Source organism: Physeter macrocephalus, chromosome 12 (assembly GCF_002837175.3).
Source record: "Physeter macrocephalus isolate SW-GA chromosome 12, ASM283717v5, whole genome shotgun sequence".
NCBI lineage: Eukaryota > Metazoa > Chordata > Mammalia > Artiodactyla > Physeteridae > Physeter > Physeter macrocephalus.
The window spans coordinates 37587354-37609489 of NC_041225.1; positions in this window are offsets into that span (position 1 = coordinate 37587354).

Genomic DNA, 22136 nt, shown 5'->3' on the forward strand with positions numbered 1-22136 from the left:
GACCGGGGCACGAACCCGTGTCCCCCGCATCGGCAGGCGGACTCTCAACCACTGCGCCACCAGGGAAGCCCATAAACATAACTTTTATATGCACTAGGAAATCAAAAAATTTGTTTGACTCACTTTATTGTGATATTCATTTTATTGAGGTAGTCTGGAACCAAACCCACAATATTTCTGAGGTCTACCTGTCCATGATTAGTAGCAGAGACAGGACAGATTCTACATGAAGCATCATGCTCATGCTCTGTCTTTGTAAAAGAGCCTGGCCATTATAGAGAAATGAATGAACAAGAGCTTGAATTCTGATTTGACAGACGTTCTTCTTGGCCTCCATCATAATCTCTCTTTGGAGCCCTGCCAGTTGTCTATTTCCTGAAGAAAGTCTGCTTGAGAAGTTTAGACACACCCTGACCAGCACCAAGTACAGAAGTCCTGCATCAACTCTTTAATCAAGGAAAGGCTCAGCATCAGCCTATTCAGACTGATTTAGTGGTTTGTTAGACTATTTAGTGGTTCTCAACTGGGGGTGATTATGCTCCTACAGGACCTTTGGCAATATCTAGAGATATTTTTGGTTAATATGACTTTGGAGGGGTTGCTCTGGGCACTTGGAGGGTAGAAGATGTAAATGTTGCTAAACATCCCACAGTACACAGGACAGCCTTCCAAGACAAAGAGTTATCAAGTGTTGAGGCTGAAAACCCCTGTATTACACCATTTCAGATTAAGGATCTCAGCCTCAAAATGCATAGGCTTGGGAAGTCCCCTTCTTCTCTCTGTTCCTCAGTATATCCATCTGTAAAATGGCTGGAGAAGCTGATTTCTGAAACTGCTTCCCATTCTACTGTACCATAAATAAGTATAGCTGTATTTTCAGAAATTGAGAGTAGTTTGGTGTTACAGAAAAATTTTTTAAACCACATTTCTTACTTCCCCCCCGCCCCCCGCCACAGTCTGCTTTTTGCTGACTAACCGAGCAGTCCAAGGAGTTAATCAGTACTTCATCTCCCCATTTGTTTATCTAGTCTCCACTCTGACATAGAGCCATCCATATTGTGGAGGCCCACCTCATTAATAAAGAATTCTGCAAGGGTTCCTGCCTCACTGCCCAGCTCCTTCATTTCTACATCCTGACTCAGCAGAGAAAGATTTGTGTTTCATGAGCATGTGTCTGACTGCTGAAGTGTAAGGAAGCTATAGCTGCGGACAGAGCGTGTTGACAGGCCCTTGGGAGCTGGCTTGCTCAGCAGGACTCTGCTAAGTGCTGGCACTAACAAAAGGCATTTTTTCAAGCCTTTTTTTTTTTTCTTTTTTTTTTTTTTAACATCTTTACTGGGGTATAATTGCTTTTCAATGGTGTGTTAGTTTCTGCTGTATAACAAAGTGAATCAGCTCTACACATACATATATCCCCATATCCCCTCCCTCTTGCGTCTCCCTCCCTCCCTCCCTATCCCACCCCTCTAGGTGGTCACAGAGCCGTTTTAATGATAACTATGAAAAACCGTGAAAAGGGAAAGAATGGGTGAGGATGGGGTCATTACTGGAGACGCAGCTGAGTACAGACATTGGGGAAGAGACAGGAGGAAGGAAGGGAAAGCAGAGGAAGGCAATTAAGAGTTTTTTTCCTATGCTTCTGCCTTATTTTATTTATTATGTCTCTGTATGCCGGGTGCAGTCAAGTGTGAAAGATCCTATTCATGTTTCCACTCCTGCCTTTCGTGCAGCTCTACCCAGTTCACTTGCTGAGAGGATCACTTAAACATCTGGTCTAAGATATTAAAGCTTAGAGAGACACATAACTTGTTTACTAGTCACAACTGAGTGTTCCTTACAGGCGCTGGCTTCAGGAACCACAGCACTGAGATGACTGAATAATTGTCAACTATATGTTCCTTCTAATCAAAGATGACTCTCACTGAAGCTGGGTACATTTTAAACTGTGGTGCTTAGAATCCTCACGTATATATCATTTCCAACTATTTGAACACAACAGCGTGTGTAAGGAAAGGGAAGAAGCAGAAGCAGGTGGGCAGGAAGGCATGTGGGAAGGAACTTTCCGAGTTGCCATGCTGTGTGGTCAGGAATCCGAGTCCTCAAATAAGATGGAAATGTAGAATATTTTTCAAGAAACAAAATTATTTTTGGTAATAAATTTAATTTCTCAGGGCAGCAAAACATATCAAAGCAACTGTGATCTTTCCTGTCTATAATAGTGCCAGTCTGACATTTCACCTATCTGTGGAAGATGTCTCCAATTGGGCAGCCTCTGCGGCCAGAGTGTCATCTGAAAATTGAGCTGAGAATGAGACAATATCAGGACACTGAGAGGCAAGCTCTGGCCTGACTACTGAGAAGGTGGAAGGCAGAAACAACAGATTTCCACTTAACACTTCAAGCACATGCATATTGATTTTCCCGTCTCTCCAGGGGATATAAGAGAGGGCAGACATTCCGATGCCCAGCAGCTGGGACAGTGCCTGTGAGAAGGCAATTTTTATTAAAGACTGAGATTTGCTTAAGCTGTAACAACTAATTAGATGCAGAAGTGGGACTAAAATTGGCTTCCAGACTGATGATGTCCTATACCAAATCCAACAGTGATTCCAGTCACCACTTCCCCAGTACAGGTCTAAGTCACTACACACTATGCTTCAGAAGATAAACAGCTTTAGAAAGAATCACCAAAAAGATCTATTTTAATAAAACACCAAGAAAAGTGTTCTTTAAAAAGAAAGAGGGAGGAGATATGGGGATATATGCATATGTATAGCTGATTCACTTTGGTATAAAGCAGAAACTAACACAACAACGTAAAGCAATTAAACTCCAATAAAGATGTTAAAAAAAAAGAATTAAGATTTTTTTATATATATATATATTTTAAATTTTGTGTTTGTTTGTTCTAACGCCATAGAGGGGGAAAAAAAGCTCTAGTCCAGGATGTAGTGTGATGTTGAGGAAGACTGGAGGAGACAGACATTATTGTGAATGGCCCTGCAGTGCCTGTCTTGGTTGCTTAAAGAACAGTGAGCGATAAAGGCAGTCGTCATAAAAAGAAGTCTTACTCACCTGAACAGGGCTCCGCTTCCTCCTCCCCCATGTGTTCCTAATATTAGCTAGCCTGAAAAAATATCTTTGGTCAATAAGGAGTAGTAAAAATAAAAATAAAGTAATACACTCTATGTAATTATAAGATAGGAGAAAAGGAAAAAGAGAATAAGAAAAAAAGTAGGCGATGAAGAACACTCACCAGAAAATATGCTGTTACATAGTTGATGAAAATTGTAACCAATATATCCAACATGGATTTAAAATAATGACGCAATCATATCCACAATATGAGAACACATCAGAGGTATACGGACACAGCAGAGGGAGGCATGATGTGACAAGAGAAGGAGACAAATCATAAGCTGACAGAGCCCAGGGAAAATGATCATGTAAGCAACTGGAAGCAACCCCAAATGGAGAAAACAAGGCTGAACATACTACAAGGGGCATGAGAACAGGAATGATGATCATAAGCAACATGGAATTTTTAAAAAGAGAAAGAAATAATAAATGTATTAAAAGGAAAGGGACATTCCAACTATGCCTATTAATAGCCTCCAAAAATATTAATATACCCAAAGAAGAGAAATAAATAGTGAGGCAAAAAAGCCAAAGATATAAATCAAAATACGTTTTCAGAACTAAAAGATTGAAATGTGCAGACTGAAGACACTGGATATCAGACAGTGAAGACTGGTGATCAATGGAAGACAGAAAATAAACAATAATAGTCCTATGATTGCCTAACTTACTGCCCTGAGAGGGTTTCCAGACCACGGAGCAGGCAGGGGACACCCAGGCAAAACCCTGTGGGCTTCCTGAGTTGAGAAAGGGAGCTGACACTTTGGGGAGACCAACGTGGCTAGAGTTATCAGGGCAGAGTATCTGAGTTCCTGTTTCTCTTACCTAGACTGGACCAAAGGGGGGGGAAAAAAAATCTAAAGAAAATAGAAACTTTTCAATGAAATATAAATTATGAAAACTGGCTTCAAATGATATAATAAATTTAAACCAATCCATTATCCTAAGAAATAGAGAAAGTTATCAAAGGTATCCCTACAAAAATATTAGATTTGACTGATTTCACAAGAAAATTTACTTTAAAAGTAAATACAGTTGACCCTTGAACAAAACAGGTTTGAACTGTGCAGATCCACTTATATGGGGATTTTTTCAAAAGTAAATACTACAGTACTACTCAATCCGTGGGTGGTTGAATGCCCGAATAAGGAACACTGGATGTGGAGGAACCGCAGATACGGAGGGCTGACTATAAATTATACACAGATTTTTAACTGTGTGTTGAGTTGGTGCCCCTACAGTTGTTTCAGGGTCAGTTGTATCTCCAATACTATTTAAACTTTTCCAGAGCATTAAAAAAAGAAGAAAAAATTCCAAATTCATTTTATAAACTTAACATAGCATTGATAACAAAAATTCTGACAAAGAGAAAAAAAAAAAGAAAACTAAAGAAAATATCAGTTATGAATATTGATGAAAAAACATAAACAAAATATTGTCAATTAAAATTGCATATTTAGCTAGGTCAATGGACTGTACCAGAATGCCTATCTCAAAATTCCAGTTACAAATGGGAATTTACTATAGGTTCAATATAACATTTCAAATCACTGATGAAAATACGGGTTACTAAATACATAGAAAAAAATAAGTAAAATACATTTCTGCACATTCATAGACCAAAATAATTCCCGCAAGTAATCTGGACTATTATTTAAATTTAAAAAATAAAACTATAAAAGTAAAAAAGAAATATGGATAATTATTTTTAATAACTTTGGTGTAGGAAAAGCCTTTTTAAGCATAATACAAGTCTGAGAAACCATAGCATAAAAGACTGATAATTGACTCAGTAATGAAGCAATTGCTGGTAGGGTAGGCTGGAGTAAAGATGGAACAACAGTGGCCATGAATTGGTCATTGCTGGTGATGGATGATACACACGTAGAAGTTTATTGTATATTTCTTTCTGTTTCTGTTATGTTTTAAGTTTAAATACAAAGGTAAGAAAAGTTAAAGAGAGTGTTATATCATATAAATTATTAACCTAAAAATTATCCTTTTCTTATGTTTCCCAACAGGTATAGCACGTGATACTTCTTCCCATTAGAAAGACAGAATTTATGAGTCCACACTAGAGTAATAAAAGAATTACATGTCTCTATTGACTATTACTAGATACTAAATTGTATACAGGAAGTTAGTGGATTAATCTACGCATTCAGAGGCATCAACCTGAGATAATAATCAAGCATTTTGTATGGCAAAAGACAGGAAGTTTTTTAAGTTCAGAAAAAAAAAAAAACTTGCCAATATAAACATGTACATTTTTAAAATTCATTTTTGAAATCAAATGAGCTACAAAAAAAAACCAGAACAATTTTCGAGGCAAAAGACAAAGTCAAAGGACAAATGATAAACTGGGAAAGAAAATAAGTGCAACCCACATCACAGATCTTTGTGCAAAATGCTCAGGATAAGCACTATATGCATCTTTTGGAGACCCACTGGCAGAGGGTCAGCAAGTTGCATGGGTCCTATTCTCTTGAGAAATGGAAGGATGTATGCTTGGCTCAGGTGCTGCTAGGGAGAGGAGGAGCCACTAACTCATCACCAGGTAACCATGAGAGAGCTGCTAGAGATGCCCACAAATATTCTCTTCTGTCTTTCCACACAAAGAACTCATTTCACCAATATATAAAGAGTTCCTATAAATGAATAAAAAGACTGACAATACTAAAACTGGCATAGGAACCGAAAGCTCCTTGAAAAGGAAAAGTACAAATGGCTCTGAAATACATGTAGAATTACTCAGCCCTAGTAATAATCATACTGATGCTCATCTAAGGGAGGGAGAGATATGCAGCTGGAGAGGGCATACACAGGGCTAAACTATATTGTTAATATTATATTTCTTTGGCTGACAGTGGGCACAAAGATTCTTGTTGAACTATTCTTTACACTTTTTCTTATGTTTAAAAGTTTCATAATAATATTTTATAAAGAAGAACACTATAATAGATGTATCTTGTTACGCTAGCTATACTGTTTAACTAGGAAAATACTGAAAATATCTATCTTTAATGTTGTTTAAATAAATTACATTGCCTTTTCCCAAAGTAATAATAGGCAGTAGATTTAAAAGAATGAGGCAGTTCTGTACGTACCGATGAGAAAAAAATCACTGATATATAAATAAATATAAAATCATCTTGCAGAGCCTTGTGTGTAGAATTTCTCCATTTATATAATAAATAGAAACTGTAAATAAAAGTAAATAAAACTATGTGAATAAAAAATACAGACAGATACGGATACACACACAGACTGTCTCTTGATGTATCTACCAGAAATTGATATCAATTATTGCCTCTTGGAGGGGAACTAAATGGTAAAGAGACAGGAGTACAGGGGTAGGAAAGAGGAAATTTATCTTTAATGTATGTCCGTCTGAAAACATTTGGATATCCTATCACTGGAAGGCATTACCTATTCAGAAAGTAAATACAGTTTAAATGAATGGAAGTGTCATGAATATCCTTTACGGCATACTTTTAAAACATTCAATATAATTTTCTACAAATATTCATTGAACGCCTACAACGAGTCTACTCTGGTACATTTTAAGATTATAGCAGATCCTGCCTTTAGTAACTTACATTCTAATGGTGGGAACATTTCTAACCAGCCTCCTTCTCTCCTCAGTCCAAAGTCTTCAGTGGCTCCCCAGCCCTGTAGTATCAACTCTAGTCTTCTTTTTGGAATCTATACACTCCACTACGACATTCTCCTTCCTTTCCTTTTCATTACTCCCTTGGTCACAGCCTGCGCTCCAGGCAAACTTGATGATTTGCTGCTCCCAACATATACCCCCAGTTTCGCAACCTCATACATTTTCTCATCCTGTTTCCTCTAATTAGGACCTACTTCCTTTCAACTACACTGTCCAAAAGTTTTTCCTTTTTATGGCTCAGTTCAAAGACCATGACTTCTGCAAATCCTTGCTTAACCTCTCTGAAAGGTTTTGTCTCCTTTACCAGTTTTAATTTGTCTCCTTTACCAGTTTTAATTTCTCTTACTGCATTTTACCTTATATTGCTTTTTTATAGTTATGAAAATTTTAAAAGTATTCGTTCTTGAAGGCTAGGGCTATTTCCTAGACATCTCTGGATCTCCATAGGTCCTAATACATTGTAATTAGTAAACATCAATCATTGATTAGTAAATGACCAAAATAATGAACAAACAACTGAATTGGGGAATGCAAAATTACTGTAAAAGAAGGTATGCATATCCATCAAAAATAAGTTAGTGTGCAGCTGATATGTGGCCTTATCCCAGGAAAAGTGGAATATCTAACAGGAGTGCCTTAAATCTGATTGACCTAGAGAAGTACTCCAGAGGGCATGAAGTGGAAGCAGAAACCTCCCAATAGACTGTTTCCACCCTCCTCCTAACCCTGAGCAAGGCACCTTCTCATCATCTGCAATTTATGAAGCCACAGGACTATGTCCATCAGCCTGGCCTATATATGGATTTTTCTATACAGGGCTCTCAAAGTTTTTAGACATGATGAAGTATAATCCTGGTACCTATCCCAAACTAAATTAACATGCTTATTACTTTTATTTAACAGCATTTTTCTGTACATCCCATTTATTTCAGCTGGAAAGCTAAGGGTTACATTCATTTTAAACCAAGGTCAGAAATAACTCATGTTTTAGAGTGTTTCGTTTCACATGTGGTACCTCAATTTGGGCTATCAATGATCCTGTTAGATTCTGTCACCCTCTGGCTTAAAATAAACCAGCAATAATGGTAACTAGAGTGTTTCCTTGGCCTGAGACACAGTATACTTTCTTGGATGAAAAAGATTCAAGCTGGGAATTCTAGAGTTGCTGAACCATTTTATGTTTCATATATTTGACAGTCCCTGCTGCTTTTTCTTCTGTATTGCTAGGTATATATACCAGATTTATATTTGAAAATACAGTTTGTACACTGGAGAATCTATCATTTCTAATCTCTCTTTTTAAAGGGGGCATGACCCATATAACTGTTCAGTGAACTCAGAGTACTAGCACAACTTCAGGGAAACCTCAGAGTTGGAAATCTGACTTTACTTATTACCTTCTAGACTTTTTCCTCCAAGCTGCAACTAGCTCTTCATTTGAAAATTCAATCTCTTTCTCTCCCTCTCTCTCTCTCTCTCTCTCTCTGCTTCTGTGTTTATTTAGAAATCATCCATCGATTGACTGACTTATAAAACATACAAAGACAAGAGAGCACATATCAGTGAATGTTCTCAAACTGAACTCGTGTAACCAGATAGAGACACATAGTTACCAACACTTTAAAAGTTTCCTGGGTACTCCTTTTATGTCATTACGTTCTCCCAAAAGTAATCACTACTTGGGCTTTGAATAGCATAGATTAATATTGCCTATTTTTGTTGAAATAAATGAAATAATTCAATATGTGCTCATTTGTGTATGGCTCATTTCATTCAAAACTATATTTGTGAGAGTCACCTGTATGATTAGGTGTAATTGTAAATGATTAATCCTCACTGTTGTATAACAGTCCCCTGTGTAAGTATACCATCATTTAATTTTCTATCCTAGTCTCGATGGGCATTGGGTTTTTTCCAATGTGGGACTGAGTGTTGCTATGAGCATTGTAGGAGATGTCTTTTGGTAGAATATATACACATTCTTTGTTCGTGGGGTATGTATATGTTTAGATATACAGACACCGCCAAACAGTTCTGTTAGCATCACACTCTGGCAATTATATGTAAGTTCCAGTTACTCCAAGTGTTTGCCAACACTTGCCATTTTACACCTTTGCATTTTCATGATAACTAACGAAGTTAAGCACTTTTTCACTAGTTGATTGGCCATTTAGGTATCCACCTTTGTGGAGTATTCATTTTAATCACTTGCCCATTTTTCAATTAGATTGTCAGTCACTTTCTTATTGATTTCTAGGACTTTTAAGAAGTGTATGCTCCGCAACGGGAGAGGCCGCAACAGTGAGAGGCCCGCGTACCACAAAAAAAAAAAAAAAAAAAAAAAAAAAGTGTATTCTGGGAATGAGTCCTTTGTTGAATATATGTACTGTGAATGTTTTCTCCCATACTGTGAGTTGCTTTTACACTCTCTTAACGGTGTCTTTTGAAGAACAAAAGCTATGTATATTAATTTTAATATAGATAACTTTCTTAAGTTTTTCTTTTGCAGTTAATAGTTTCTGAGTCCTGTTTAAGAAACGTGTTCACCCCAATTTTATAAAGATGTTCACCTATGTTTTCATCTGTTTTAACTTTTACACATTTAGATCTACAATTAATCTAGGCCTAATTTTTTGTGTGGTTTGAAGTAAGGGTCAAGGTAATTTTATTTTATTTTTCTTTGAACGCAATTAATTCAGCACTTTTTATTGAAAAGATCACCCTTTTCCCACTGCAGCACAGCACCACCTTTAGGTGACCACAAATTTATGGGATCTGTTTCTGGACTATTTATTCTGTTCCATTGTTAGATTGTCTTTTTGTCTAAGTATCACACTATATTAATTACTATATCTTTATGCTAGGTACTGGGAGTTTAAGTCTTCCAGCTTTCTTTTTTCTTTCTTTCTTTTTATTGCTTTCGTTATTTTTAGCCAATATCAATTAAGCTTTAGCTTGTCATTTTCTCTCCCTCCCCACTTCCACAAAAAATCTGTCAAGAATTGCTTTCTAAACACTTGGAATTTAATTGACTTTATACACTAATCTGAGGGAAATTGATATCTTCAAAATACTGAGTCATTCAATCCATGAACATAGCTTATCCCTGCTCTTATTTATGTCCTCTTAATTTGTTCAGTAAAGTTTTGTAGATTTTGTGTCTGTGATGCAGAACCAGTTTTGTTTTCTAAGGATTGCAGATCAAGATAAGCATGACTACTACACATGACTAGGTCATAGTTTGCACCAGATGTGGCTTACCAATTAAGTTCAACAGTAAGCAAACTGGTTTACACACTTTTCATTGAATCAAATCCATGGATCACAGGCTTGGAAGTTGCAGTAATGTTAAGTCACTATAAATGTTTCTAAACACTTACTCTCAGTTTCTGTACTTATCTCATTGCTAAGAAGTAGGAAAGGAAATCATGGACTGGCTCTGCTCCATGAACCACACTTTGAATAGCAATAATAATATAGAGCTTCTGTACGTCTTTCATTAGATTATTTCCAAATATGATTCTTGTAGGTTATTTCCATATGTGATTTTTGAACTAATTATTTTCTTCAGCATTTTGCTTCCCTCAAGAAAGAAGCCTTCAGCTGTCATTGTTTCCAAGAACATCTGTTTCTAACAGATTCGCTAGTCTTTTTAATCTGCCATGTTTAGAAAAACAAACTAGATTATCCTGGCATCAAACCCTTTTCAGAAGAAGGAAAAGTTTTCTATTCTCTATTTCCTATTCTGTTTTGGTGACATCTAGCTGACCTTCAGTGACATTAAATGTTTCACTTGAAACATATGGATGACATTGTCATTTGCTTTTTAAATAAGCTTAATAAATTGACACTGTTCCACCTATGTAAATTATAGATTAAAAATCCTATGGGAACTCAGTAAAGACCTACTGAAAAAAAATAGTAGCATTAAACCATGCATTACCTCTCTATTTCAACTTGAGGGCTGATTATAATATTCCTTTTAAACCAAAGTCAGTCATAACTCATAGTTTTAGGGCGTATTGCTAGGACAAAACCTACAGTGCAGGGAATTTAAGGTATTTATCTGAAGCTCTTAAGACTGCCAAAAGCAGAATAAATCCAGAAATTTCTCTTGACAGTCACTTCTGTACTTTGTTTTCTCAATTACATAGTCCACAGTCTATGCCAAAGGCTCCCTCCTCACATGTTCTCTCACCCTCTATATAGACTGTCCATGGATGTGGACTGAAAGGATAGGACAATGGAGTGAATGTTGCTTTCTGGTTTTAAAACCCTTACTTCTCCCCATTGACACAAATTCCTCCTTCTTTTCCCAATCAGCCCTTCTCTCTGGAATCCCATCTATATCTATATCTCTATATCTATAGATATAGAGATATAGCTAGATATCTTCATCAAAAAGTCAGGTACACATGTGATCTGCCTCCGACAAAGGCTTATCTCTTTGGCCTTTAACTGTAGTGGATAAAACAACTTTAACTTTGCAATTAAATTTTGATTTGCCATTAAATGAACTACCATTCTCAAAAATCAATATCCAGAAAAGCCTATGGGCAAATGTTTCATAAATTATAAAATTTAGATCTGGAAGCATCCTAGAAGTCATTCATCAGGAAAAATTCCAATAAATACATGGGAATACATGTGCAAATTCACTAGAAATCATGCAAATTAAAACAAGAATTCATTTTTATTAAGCTCTTTGAATACTGATGAGTTGCATAATCTCTCAAGACATTAGTGTCTTCCTACATTAAATTGAGAAAGATATTAACACCTACTTACCAAAGTTTTTGTGAATAATAAGTGAGATCAGGCCTGTGAACTATCGCACAGTGGCTGGCACGCAACGCATACACCGTAGATATTAGCTCTTATTTACAATATATTCAGTTGCATTATCGATAAAAATAATATGTTATCATTCTTTATCCCAGTGCTCCCCACCCCCTCATTCTCTAGCAAGGCTCCTCTACACATCACGCTGATTCAGTCACTGTGTTTCCTCCCAAGAACCTTGTAATTATAGACTGCCTCTCCACGGGCACAGTGAGCTTGGTCTCTGGGAGGGGAGTTTATGGCCTCAAAGACTCGAAGCCCAAGATGGAATACAGGCTACTCAGCTGTTTCATTTGCTTACATAAAGCACAAGGGGCACTATCAGTATCTCCAGAAAAGGGATGCTTACTAACAACATGTTTGAACTTCAACTACTTAATAAGTTTTTATTGAACTCCTTCTGTGTATTCAGGTCTAGTCTGCACATCTTTTGGACAATAAGGGCGGGAAAAAAGGTCATATACCTGCTTATAAGGAATATAATCCAGAAGAGAATCAGTCAGTCAACAGGATAAAGACATAAGCAGTTTAGGTAAATAAATCAAAAGGGATATGATTTATTTCTGATCCTCTTTGACTCTTCCTGTTTCATCTACAGCACAAAGGAAACATAGAATATTAAGGACAAATCAACTGTTCTTACAATTTCTTTCTGAGGAAATTCAACTCCAGTGGAAACATTGTAAAGCCTTCACTTCGTCCTAAAAAATCCACATTAAATACCCTTAGCATATTTACAAACTCCTTGGCACGGTCTCTTCTGACCAATGGCCTGGAGAAACTAGAAAATTTACTGAAGCACCAAACTGAAATAAATCTGCAAGACAATCACCAAACAAGCCAGTAAGACCAGCTGACCACACACCACCTACATCAGCCCAACACATTTTTTTCACTATTCATCCAGTAGTTTTGTAGCACCCGAAATTCAGGACCTAAAGTGGTCCTTGAATTGCTCAGTCATACTTCACTCTAATTTTGTAAAGGAAATTAGAAGCTTTCAGAGTATGAGCAAATCAGAAAACAACAATAACACCTGTGACAAGTAAACATTTTAAAAATTAAAACCTTTGAAACAATTCATAAGTGACCACATGGACCTGATAGTTGTTTCTCTTGAAGGTTTGGCAAAAAAACAAATGCTAGCCTATCAGCCGTGGAGTGAATCCTTGCTTTGCTAGTATACACAGCTCTGTCATTGCTACCCTGTCCCTCCCACATGCACCCTCTTACAGAATATTTACATGAGCCTGGGTGGGTATAAATCCCTCTCTCTAGAGATACTTAAGAAGCAGATGCAATTAATACTCTTTTTATTTCTCTTTTAAAAGCCGTGTTACGCATGTTACTTTCCAGCTCAACAACTTTCAAAAGGTTCTCTATTTTCAAACTTTGTAGCTGAGGCTCTTCGTTACGTGAATTCACAACTTGCTAAGAACTCTCTGTTCCAGAAACACATAGCGAATCTCGCTCCTGTGAACCTGTTACTTGCAACCCATTTTTAAGTTTCCCTCACATCATTACCCACACCCGGAATTTACACCGTTTCTTTCTCTTAAACTCTTGAACATCTATGTTGTTCAAAGAACAGCTTAAGTGTCACCCTTACTAAGGACATTTCTCGAAGCACCTTAGCATTCCTTGAGTCTCTCTGGTAACTATTCTTCATAACATCCACGTGGAACTGTCACTATTCGTTGTTGCTGTTGTTAGGTGTATGGGTTTGTGTATCATTGGTTCAGCTCACATTTATTGAAGGTCTCTTCTTGCATCGTCCTGGGCCCAGAGAATAGGGAGATACAAGACACTCCTGCGTCCTTAAAGATCTCTGAGTTTGACAGAGAAGAGTTCAAGAAAATAAATTATCAAAAGTAGCTATGAAGACTTTTGTGGAGCACAATTAAATAAGAAGAGAATAATGAAAGGTCACAGGGAGCTTGAGAGGAAAGCTGTCATTTGAGGTACATCTTGATGTAAAATAAAACAAATAATATCTAATACTTATTCAGCACTTAGTATTTATGTTAGGTTCTAAGCGCTTTGCATCTATCACTTCACTTAATCCTCACAACAACCTTATCATGTAGGCATTATCAACACATCTCAAATTTCAATGGGCATATGAATCTCCTGCGGATTTTGTTAAAGTCCAGATGGTGCACTGAGAATGTGCTGTAAGAGTGGGCATGATGTCTGGGGTGACAGAGCCCTTTTCTTGCTTACTCAATCAGTAATGCCATAGGGATAATAGCTACTGTTTATTTTAAAACACGCACAACGGGCTAGGCTCTTTGCTGCACACTTCTGCACATTATCTCTTTTCCTCCAATCAATTCTGCAAATCAGGGCTGGTGCCCCTATTTTGCTTATGCTAAAACTCGCACTGTGAGTAAGTCAATTCGTGGTCTGCCACTGAGCTAGTAAGGCTGAGAACAGGAATGCAAATTACATCTACCTGGCTCCAAAACCCCCAATCTTATCACCATATCTTGCTACTTTCATTTCTCAATCTGTCCATGATAACCTTACATAACTTAAAAACAGCCCTTTAATTTCAACGCCCTCAGCACATGGATACATAGGGAAAGATAGAATTCTTCTCCATTGCCTCCATCCCACTCTGCTGGACCGGGAGTGCTGTCACTGGGAGAAGAGATAATCAATATTTTACCAAACGCTGGTAACGTGCTTGAACTTGCTTTAGAGGAGCCGATTCTAGGTTTCATTTTCAGATATGAATGGAAATAAAGTAGAGGGCTGGCAATGTCTGATGGAAAAAAATAACCTGTTTCAACAGGCACTTGTCAGCATCTGAGCTCTGGAGGGCACCCCATTCCCTGCATGAGATCCCTGCAGAGTCCCCAGGGAGGAGGAAAACAGCATCATCTGACTTGTGAGTAAAGTTACCACTTTGAGGGTCACTGGAAGCCTCCCAGAACAACCTGTAAGGAATAGTCACTATATTAATAAGTTATTTTCTTTTAAGAGAACTTATTGTTGTCATTTTCTCTGGTCCATGAAACCTAGTATGAAAGAATCTTAAAGAAATATTTAAGCGAGGTTATGGGAGGTCAGAAACAAGCATCTCTGGTTTCCATTTGAAGTACAATTTAGCTGTTACTAAGTAATGCTTCCTATCTTAACAGATGTTTCAAGAAGTATTTTAGGTACCTTGTTTCATATTATCATCATAAGAACTTTACTGGGTACGTACTAGCCTCCTCAATAAAAAGATGGGCTCAGTACCTTGCTTGAAATCACACCGTGAGTGCAGAATTCAATTCTTACCAAAGTCAACCTGTCTCAAGGATCTAGAGCCTGGTTCACTGCTCCTAAACTGCCTCCCATGTAATGTCTAGGAGAGATCAGATTAAAAGCTCACTCACTGTCAATGCCATGTATCAAAATCCTGTTCCTTCCGATAGGAAATGTTCAAAATCAAGGAAACATAAAAGCAAACCATACAATTAAGCCTGCCATAATCTTTACAGACTGCAGAACTTATGAGAACGAGATAATCCATTCTATATAGCTGAATAAGTTATCTAACCATTCCGATGATGAGACTGACTCTTTAAAGTTAACAGCCAGTAGGGAACTGCTTAAAGATGTCCTTTTAAATGAGAATGCAGTTCTCTTCATGGTATTGCCATGTCTCTCTGCTCCCTTCAGTAAACCATCAGTGCCAGTTGCTACCCTGCCACAGCAGAGCCTGCTCAAGCGAAGATTTGAAGAAAGAAGACGGAGCGCCTTAGAGAGGGTGGCAGTCTTAATCAGAGAAAATCTCTTTGTTGAATAACCACAAGTCATTTGATTAAGTGCTCTCTCTCCATGACACTAACATTTTCAAGCTGAGGTTCAGGGCTGAATTGTCCCAACACTAATTAGTTGGAAAGCAGATTGTGATTAGAGAGCTAAAAAGCCATAGGAGGATAAGACAGAAGAGGCTAGTGGCTAAATTGGTTTCCTGTAGAAAGGAATCTTTCTTTAGGAGTCAGCTATGATACCCAGAGAATTGTATTTCTGATCTCTTCACATAGGAAACTTAAAAGAACAGCAGTTGGGGGAATCAATTAAATAGTTTCCAGTAGACTTGGCCACGGCTGTCATTGCCAAGGTTGTCTAACCAGAATAGAGGACATTCCCTCCAAGCATGCCTATGTTTTTCCCTCCCAGGTAAAGCTAAGTCTTAGAATCACCAGACAAGAGCTTTGCTCACTAACCATACTAGACATTCTAGTCATTCATCAAATAATTATTAATGGACTTTTCAAAAAAATAAGACTTGATTGGTTGATTTCATTAAGACTTTATATATTTAGAGACATTTTAGGTCCACAGCAAAACTGACAGGAAAGTACAGAGATTTCCCATATACCCCCTTCCCCAAACACGAACAGCATTCCACATTATCAAACTGTGGGGTATTTGTTAAAATTGATGAACCCACAATGACACATCATAATCACTCAAAGTCCACAGTTTATATTACAGTTCACTCTTGGTATTGTATATTTGATGGGCTTAGACAAATGTATAATAACACATATCCATCGTTATGGTACCATGCAAAGTGCTTTCACTGCCATAAAAACCTCCACTGCCCAACTCCTGGCAATTTTTACTGTCTCCAAAGCATTTTCCAGAATATCATGTAGTTGGAATCATGCAGTATGCAGCCTTTTCAGATAGGCTTCTCTCACTTAGTAATATGCATTTAAAATTCCTTCACGTCTATTCATGGCTTGATAGCTCATTTCTTTTTAGCACTGAGTAATATCCCATTGTCTGGATGTACCACAGTTTATTTATCCAGTCACCTACTGAAGTAAATCTTGGTTGCTTCCAAGTTTTGGCAATTATGAATAAAGCTGCCATAAACATCCATGTGCAGGTTTTTTGTATGTACGTAAGTTTTCAATCTCTTTGTGTAAATACCAAAGAGTGCAATTTGGTATTTGGTAAGAGTATGTTTAGTTTTGTAAGAAACTGCTAAACTGTCTTCCAAAGCGGCTGTACCATTTTGCAACCCAACCAGTAATGGATGAGAGTTCCTGTTGCTCCACATTCTTGCCAGAATTTGGAGTTGTCGTGTTCTGGATTTGGGCCATTCTAACAGTTGTGTAGTGGTATCTCATTGTTACTTCATCTTGCACTTCCCCAGTGGCATATGATGTGAAACATCTTTCATATGCTATTTGCCTGCCGTATATTTTTTTTGATGCGGTATCTGTTAAGGTCTTTGACCCATTTTTTAAATCAGGTTGTTCATTTTCTTATTATTGATTTTGAAAAATTCTTTGTATACTTTGGATAACAGTCATTTTTGAGATGTATCTTTTGCATGTATTTTCTCCCAGTCTGTGGCTTGTCCTCATTCTTTTGACATTGTTATTTGTAGAGTAGAAGTTTTTTATTTTAATGAAGTCCAGATTAATTATTATTTCTTTTGTGGTTCATACCTTTGTTGTTGTATCTAAAATGTCACTGCCATGCCAAAGCCCAAGGTCATCTAGGTTTTCTCCTGTGCTATTTTTTGGGAGTTTTATAATTTTACATTTAGGTCTATGATACATTTTTTGTTAATTTTTGTGGCGGATATAAGGTCTGTGTATAGATCCTTTTTTTTATTGGCATGTGGATGTCAGTTGTTCAAGTATCATTTGTTGAAAACACTATCTTTGCTCCATTGTATTGCCTTTGCTCCTTTACCACAGATCTGTTGACTATATATATATGTGGATCTGGGCTCTCTATTCCATTCCATTAATCTGTCTATTTCTTTTGCCCAATACCATGCTATATTGATTACTGTGGCTTTATAGTAAGTCTTGAAGTCAGCCAGTGTCAATCCTTCAACTCTGTTCTTCTCCTTCAGTAATGTGTAGGTTATTCTGGGTCTTTTGCCTTTCTCTATAGATTTAGAATAAGTTTACTGACACACACAAAATAACTTTCTGGAATAGTATTGCATCTACAGATTTATGTTGAGAAGAGCTGACATATTGATATTATTGAGTCTTTCTATCCATGAACATGGAATGTCTCTCCACTTATTTAGTTTTTCTTTGATTTTGTTCATTAGCATTTTGTAGTTTTCCTCATATAGCTCTTGTACAGATTTGAGTTAGACTTACACCAAAGTATTTCATATTTTTGTGTACTAATGTTTATGGTATTGTATTTTAAATGTCACATTCCACTTGTTCATTGCCGGTATGTAAGAAAGTGATTGATTTTGTATTTTAACCTTTTATCTTACAAACTTGCTATTATTGAACATTAGTTCCAATAGTTATTTTTTGTTAATTCTTTCAAATGTTCTGCATAGATGATCATGTCATCTGTGAAAAAGATGATTTTATGTCTTCCTCCCAATCTTTATAGTTTTTATTTCCTTTCTTGTCTTATTGTATTAGCTAGAACTTCCAGTATGATGTTGGAAAGGAGTGGTGAGAGGGAATATCCTTGCGTTTTACTTGATCTCAGTAGAAAAGCTTCAAGTTTCTCACCATTAAGTTTGATTTTCTCTGTGGGTTTTTTGTAAATATTCTTTATCAAGTTGAGGAAGTTCTGCTCTATTCCTAGTTTACTGAGGGTTTTTGTCATTACTGCACATTGGATTTTGCCAAATGCTTTTACTGCATTTTATTAATATGATTGTGTGATTTTTTTTTTTTTTTTAGCCTATCAGTGGGTCTTTAAAATACATCTTCCAATTCATCCTCACATCACTGTTATGGTAATAATTTGAATATGCAAATATGATCATGCTATTTCCCTATGTACTAGTCACCAATGACACTTCATCTGCCACAAGGTAAAAATCTAAAAACTACTGCCTTGGCAAAGAAGACCCTTCAGAATCTGGCTTTTGCCTAGGTGTTCAGATTCGTATCCAGCCTTTTCTCCTATCCTTACAGATTACATTTCAGGTGAACTTAACTCCTTATACCTCACTGAATTCCTGAGCTTGAAATGCCTTCTCCAGGCTTGTTTACTGGAAAATGTCTATATAACCTTCAAGTCTCAGCTCAGACATTTCCCTTCCCTCATACCTTGTTTGATGCTCCTCAACAGATTTGAGTTCTCATTCGCAGTGTGCTTACAGAAATCTTATAACAATTATCATATTGCACTGTAAATACATGTTTATTTTTCTGTTTCTCCTAGTGTACTGAAAATTATTTGATAGCAGAGATCTTGTCTTTCGTATTTTGGTACAAATACACAAGGCACCTTAGTACCTAATGTAGAACCTAGAATAGAGGAGGTATTTCATTTACACCTAAATAGATGAAAGAAAAAAAAGGCATATCTTTGGATCCATATACATTGCCCATATACTTTTCCATTAAACCATGTGGTCTATTTTACATATAAACTTTCTTTGGGTTCTGTTATGTTTGTGTAGCAGTAGCAAGAAGAGGATAAGCAAGTTTCCAGAAGGATCCTGGTAAAAATATTTGCCTTTACCTTACTCTCTTTAGCCATTGACCACAGACTACCAAAAGGAGCTAGACTAACAAGGGTCAGAGGTATAAATAAGCTTGTAATTAGAGTGATATGAGTAATTGATGGTATTTCTCCCGCTCGTGTTGGAACAGAACAAAACTTTTCTGGATGTTATGGCTACTTCATGTTTCCATCTTCTTTCAAATGTATTCTTTCCCTTTTCCATTATTGTCTCACCAAATCCAATCTGCTAGATGGGACAAAGACTGTGGGACAAAGCCATTCTCTTCCCCTTGCCCAACCCTCTTACCCCCCACCCACTTTCACCTGAGAGGAAGCTTGCCCTGGACCATGCATCAGGCAGCTGTTGGCCAGAGGCACACTTGGAAAAAGCCCCTGGACTATAGTCAGAGTGGAAAAGGTTGAAAACGGTTAATAAGTTGGAGTCTGGGATTGGATAGAAGCAATCATTATCATCTATATTAATCACAAATTCTATTAGTCTAGAAAATCGCAAACAAAATCCATTTAATCATGAGTTAATTTGTCACTCATCAGTTCAGCAACAACTAAGCGTCACATACAAAGTATAGGCTGAGTATAAAAACTGAAAACACAGTGCTGGGAGTTTGTGGTTTCTGGTAGCTGCAAAGCAGCTTGTGTGAGCCAGACCAGAGGCAAGGAGCTGAAGTGAAATGAATTCACAGATCAAAGCATCTCAGAGAAATATCAAGAAACTAATGAATTTTATAAAGTTATATGTCTAAAAACTGTCAGTAAGATCTTACAATGATTAGATAAATTATTTCAAAAGGCATTTGGTGTTTATTCATGCCTCTACATTCCCTCTTGTCCTCACTCCAGAAGTTTCATCAGTCACAGATTTTTATCTACATAAAAAGATTTTCTTCCTGCTGATTGCTACTCTGTCAGTAGATGAACATAAAATGGAGCATAATAAAGTAAAATAAAATAAAAGAGGGAAAAGTGAAATGCAGGCCACGTGGGTAATTCAGTTATCTCAAATTCAAGTATCAGCTTTGTTCTCTCCAAAGAAAGAAGAAATACAAGGATCTTGGCAGGACCTGCCAACAAAGTGACATGACTGATTTTTTTAATACATGAATATACAAATTTTAGAATTCAAAAACAGCATTTATTACTGCAAAAGTTTAAATTTTCAAAGCACTTAGATTTTTTTTTATGTATGCTCAATTTCATAAAATCTCTCTGCATGTTTACTTGCCTCAGCCTCTCCCCTCAGGAAGCTCACAGCCCCACAGAAGAATTATCTCACTATACAAATTCCTGTATGAAGGCAGATAACATGGACTCCATGATAGTTCTAAAGTACAGAGAAAATGCTATGGAAATGTACAGGTAGGCAAGATGATTAACACATTGTGATAGGCTGAATTGTGTCCCCCCCCCCAAATTCACATATTCAAGTGCTAACCCCTAGTACCTCTAAATGTGACCTTATTTGGAAATAAGATTGTTGCAGATGTAATCAGTTAAGACGAGCTCATCAGTCTGGACCCTAATCCAATATTACTAGTGTCCTTATAAACAGGGGAAATTTGGACATACACACTGATCACCAGGTGGAGATGGAGACAGAGGGTGAGACGGGGCTTCTGTGCCTCAAACTGCCAGCAAACCACCAGAAGCTAGGAGAGAGGCATGGAAAAGATTCTCCCTCACAACCCTCGGAAGGAACAAACCCTGCCAACATCTGCCCTCCAGAACCGTGAGACAGTAAATTTCCATTGTTTAAGCCACCCAGTTTGGGGTACTTTGTCACGGCAGCCCTAGAAAACTCATGCATGCATTTTTCCTGTCTCTATTCTGATAGCTCTTTTTCTCCTTAAGCTCTTAAAAGTGTTTCCATCTCTGCTGCTTGACAGAAATGCCTTTTCAAAGAACTGTAATAAGTCTCTAATCTCCAAACAAACTGGCATGGCTTCTTTCCTCCTCATCCCTGACCCTCTGTGGCACGTGACGCTACTAACTGGCCGCTCTTACCTCTGCTGAACAGGTGGGCAGGGGGCCGGTCTCTTTGGTGGGGTCCTCAGAGATGGCGCCTTAGTGCTCAGGTCCCAGAATAAATGTCACAGTTACGTCTGAAGGTGACTTTGGAGTCTGAAGAAAGAAAAAGCATCTTTTTTCAGTGAGACTGGGAGGACAGGGTTAAATAGAATAATCCAGGTTTTCTCAACCTTGATACTACTGATATTTTGGACTGGATAATTCTTTGCACTTTTTGCAAAAAATATATATATTTTCAATTCTTTGCATTGCAGGATGACCAAAACCCACTAGATGCCAGTAGCACTTCCCCCCAGTTGTGAAAACCAAAAATACCCACTGACGGGAGTGTGGGGATTGGGGGTGAAATTGCCCCAAGTTGAGAAGAGCTGGAATAAGAATACTGAGACAAACAGCCAAGCAGAAGGCAAACGACTCTAGAATATTTGAGCCAGAAGAGCACAGTGAAGTGGACAGATAGGAGGAGGACCTGACTGCCTCTGGAGAGATGCAGGGGGGCGGGGGACCAGAGCTCTGCCAGCGCCTCTGGGCCTCCACTCACATCCCTTCTCTTACTTGAATACTCTCTTATCAATCCACTCAATCACTATCTGAGCTTCAAAGTCCAGATATGGCCACGTCCTCCGAGAAACTGTCCCTGATCACAACACATCTCAGAGCTCTTCCTCTCTCCCTGCTGAGCTCTATCAGGATGGACAGTCTCTGCCCCTCTTTGGACACTCAGCAAAGCGGTCATCTCTGGTTGTTGTTGAACTGCTTAAGTGTGAAGCTTCCTCCTCAGTTACATGGTGGCTCTAGGAAGGTGGGATGGGGTCAGGTTTGGGCATTGCCTATAGGGCTTTGCATTTCAGGGATGGCCCAGGTACCCTAGAGGAAGAAATGAGCGGAGTGTTCAACCATTCTGATTGGTTGAACTTCCTGATATAGAGGGATCTCTGTCCAGAGCCACCTCCTTCTGGATTTGTGTTATTCTGCATTT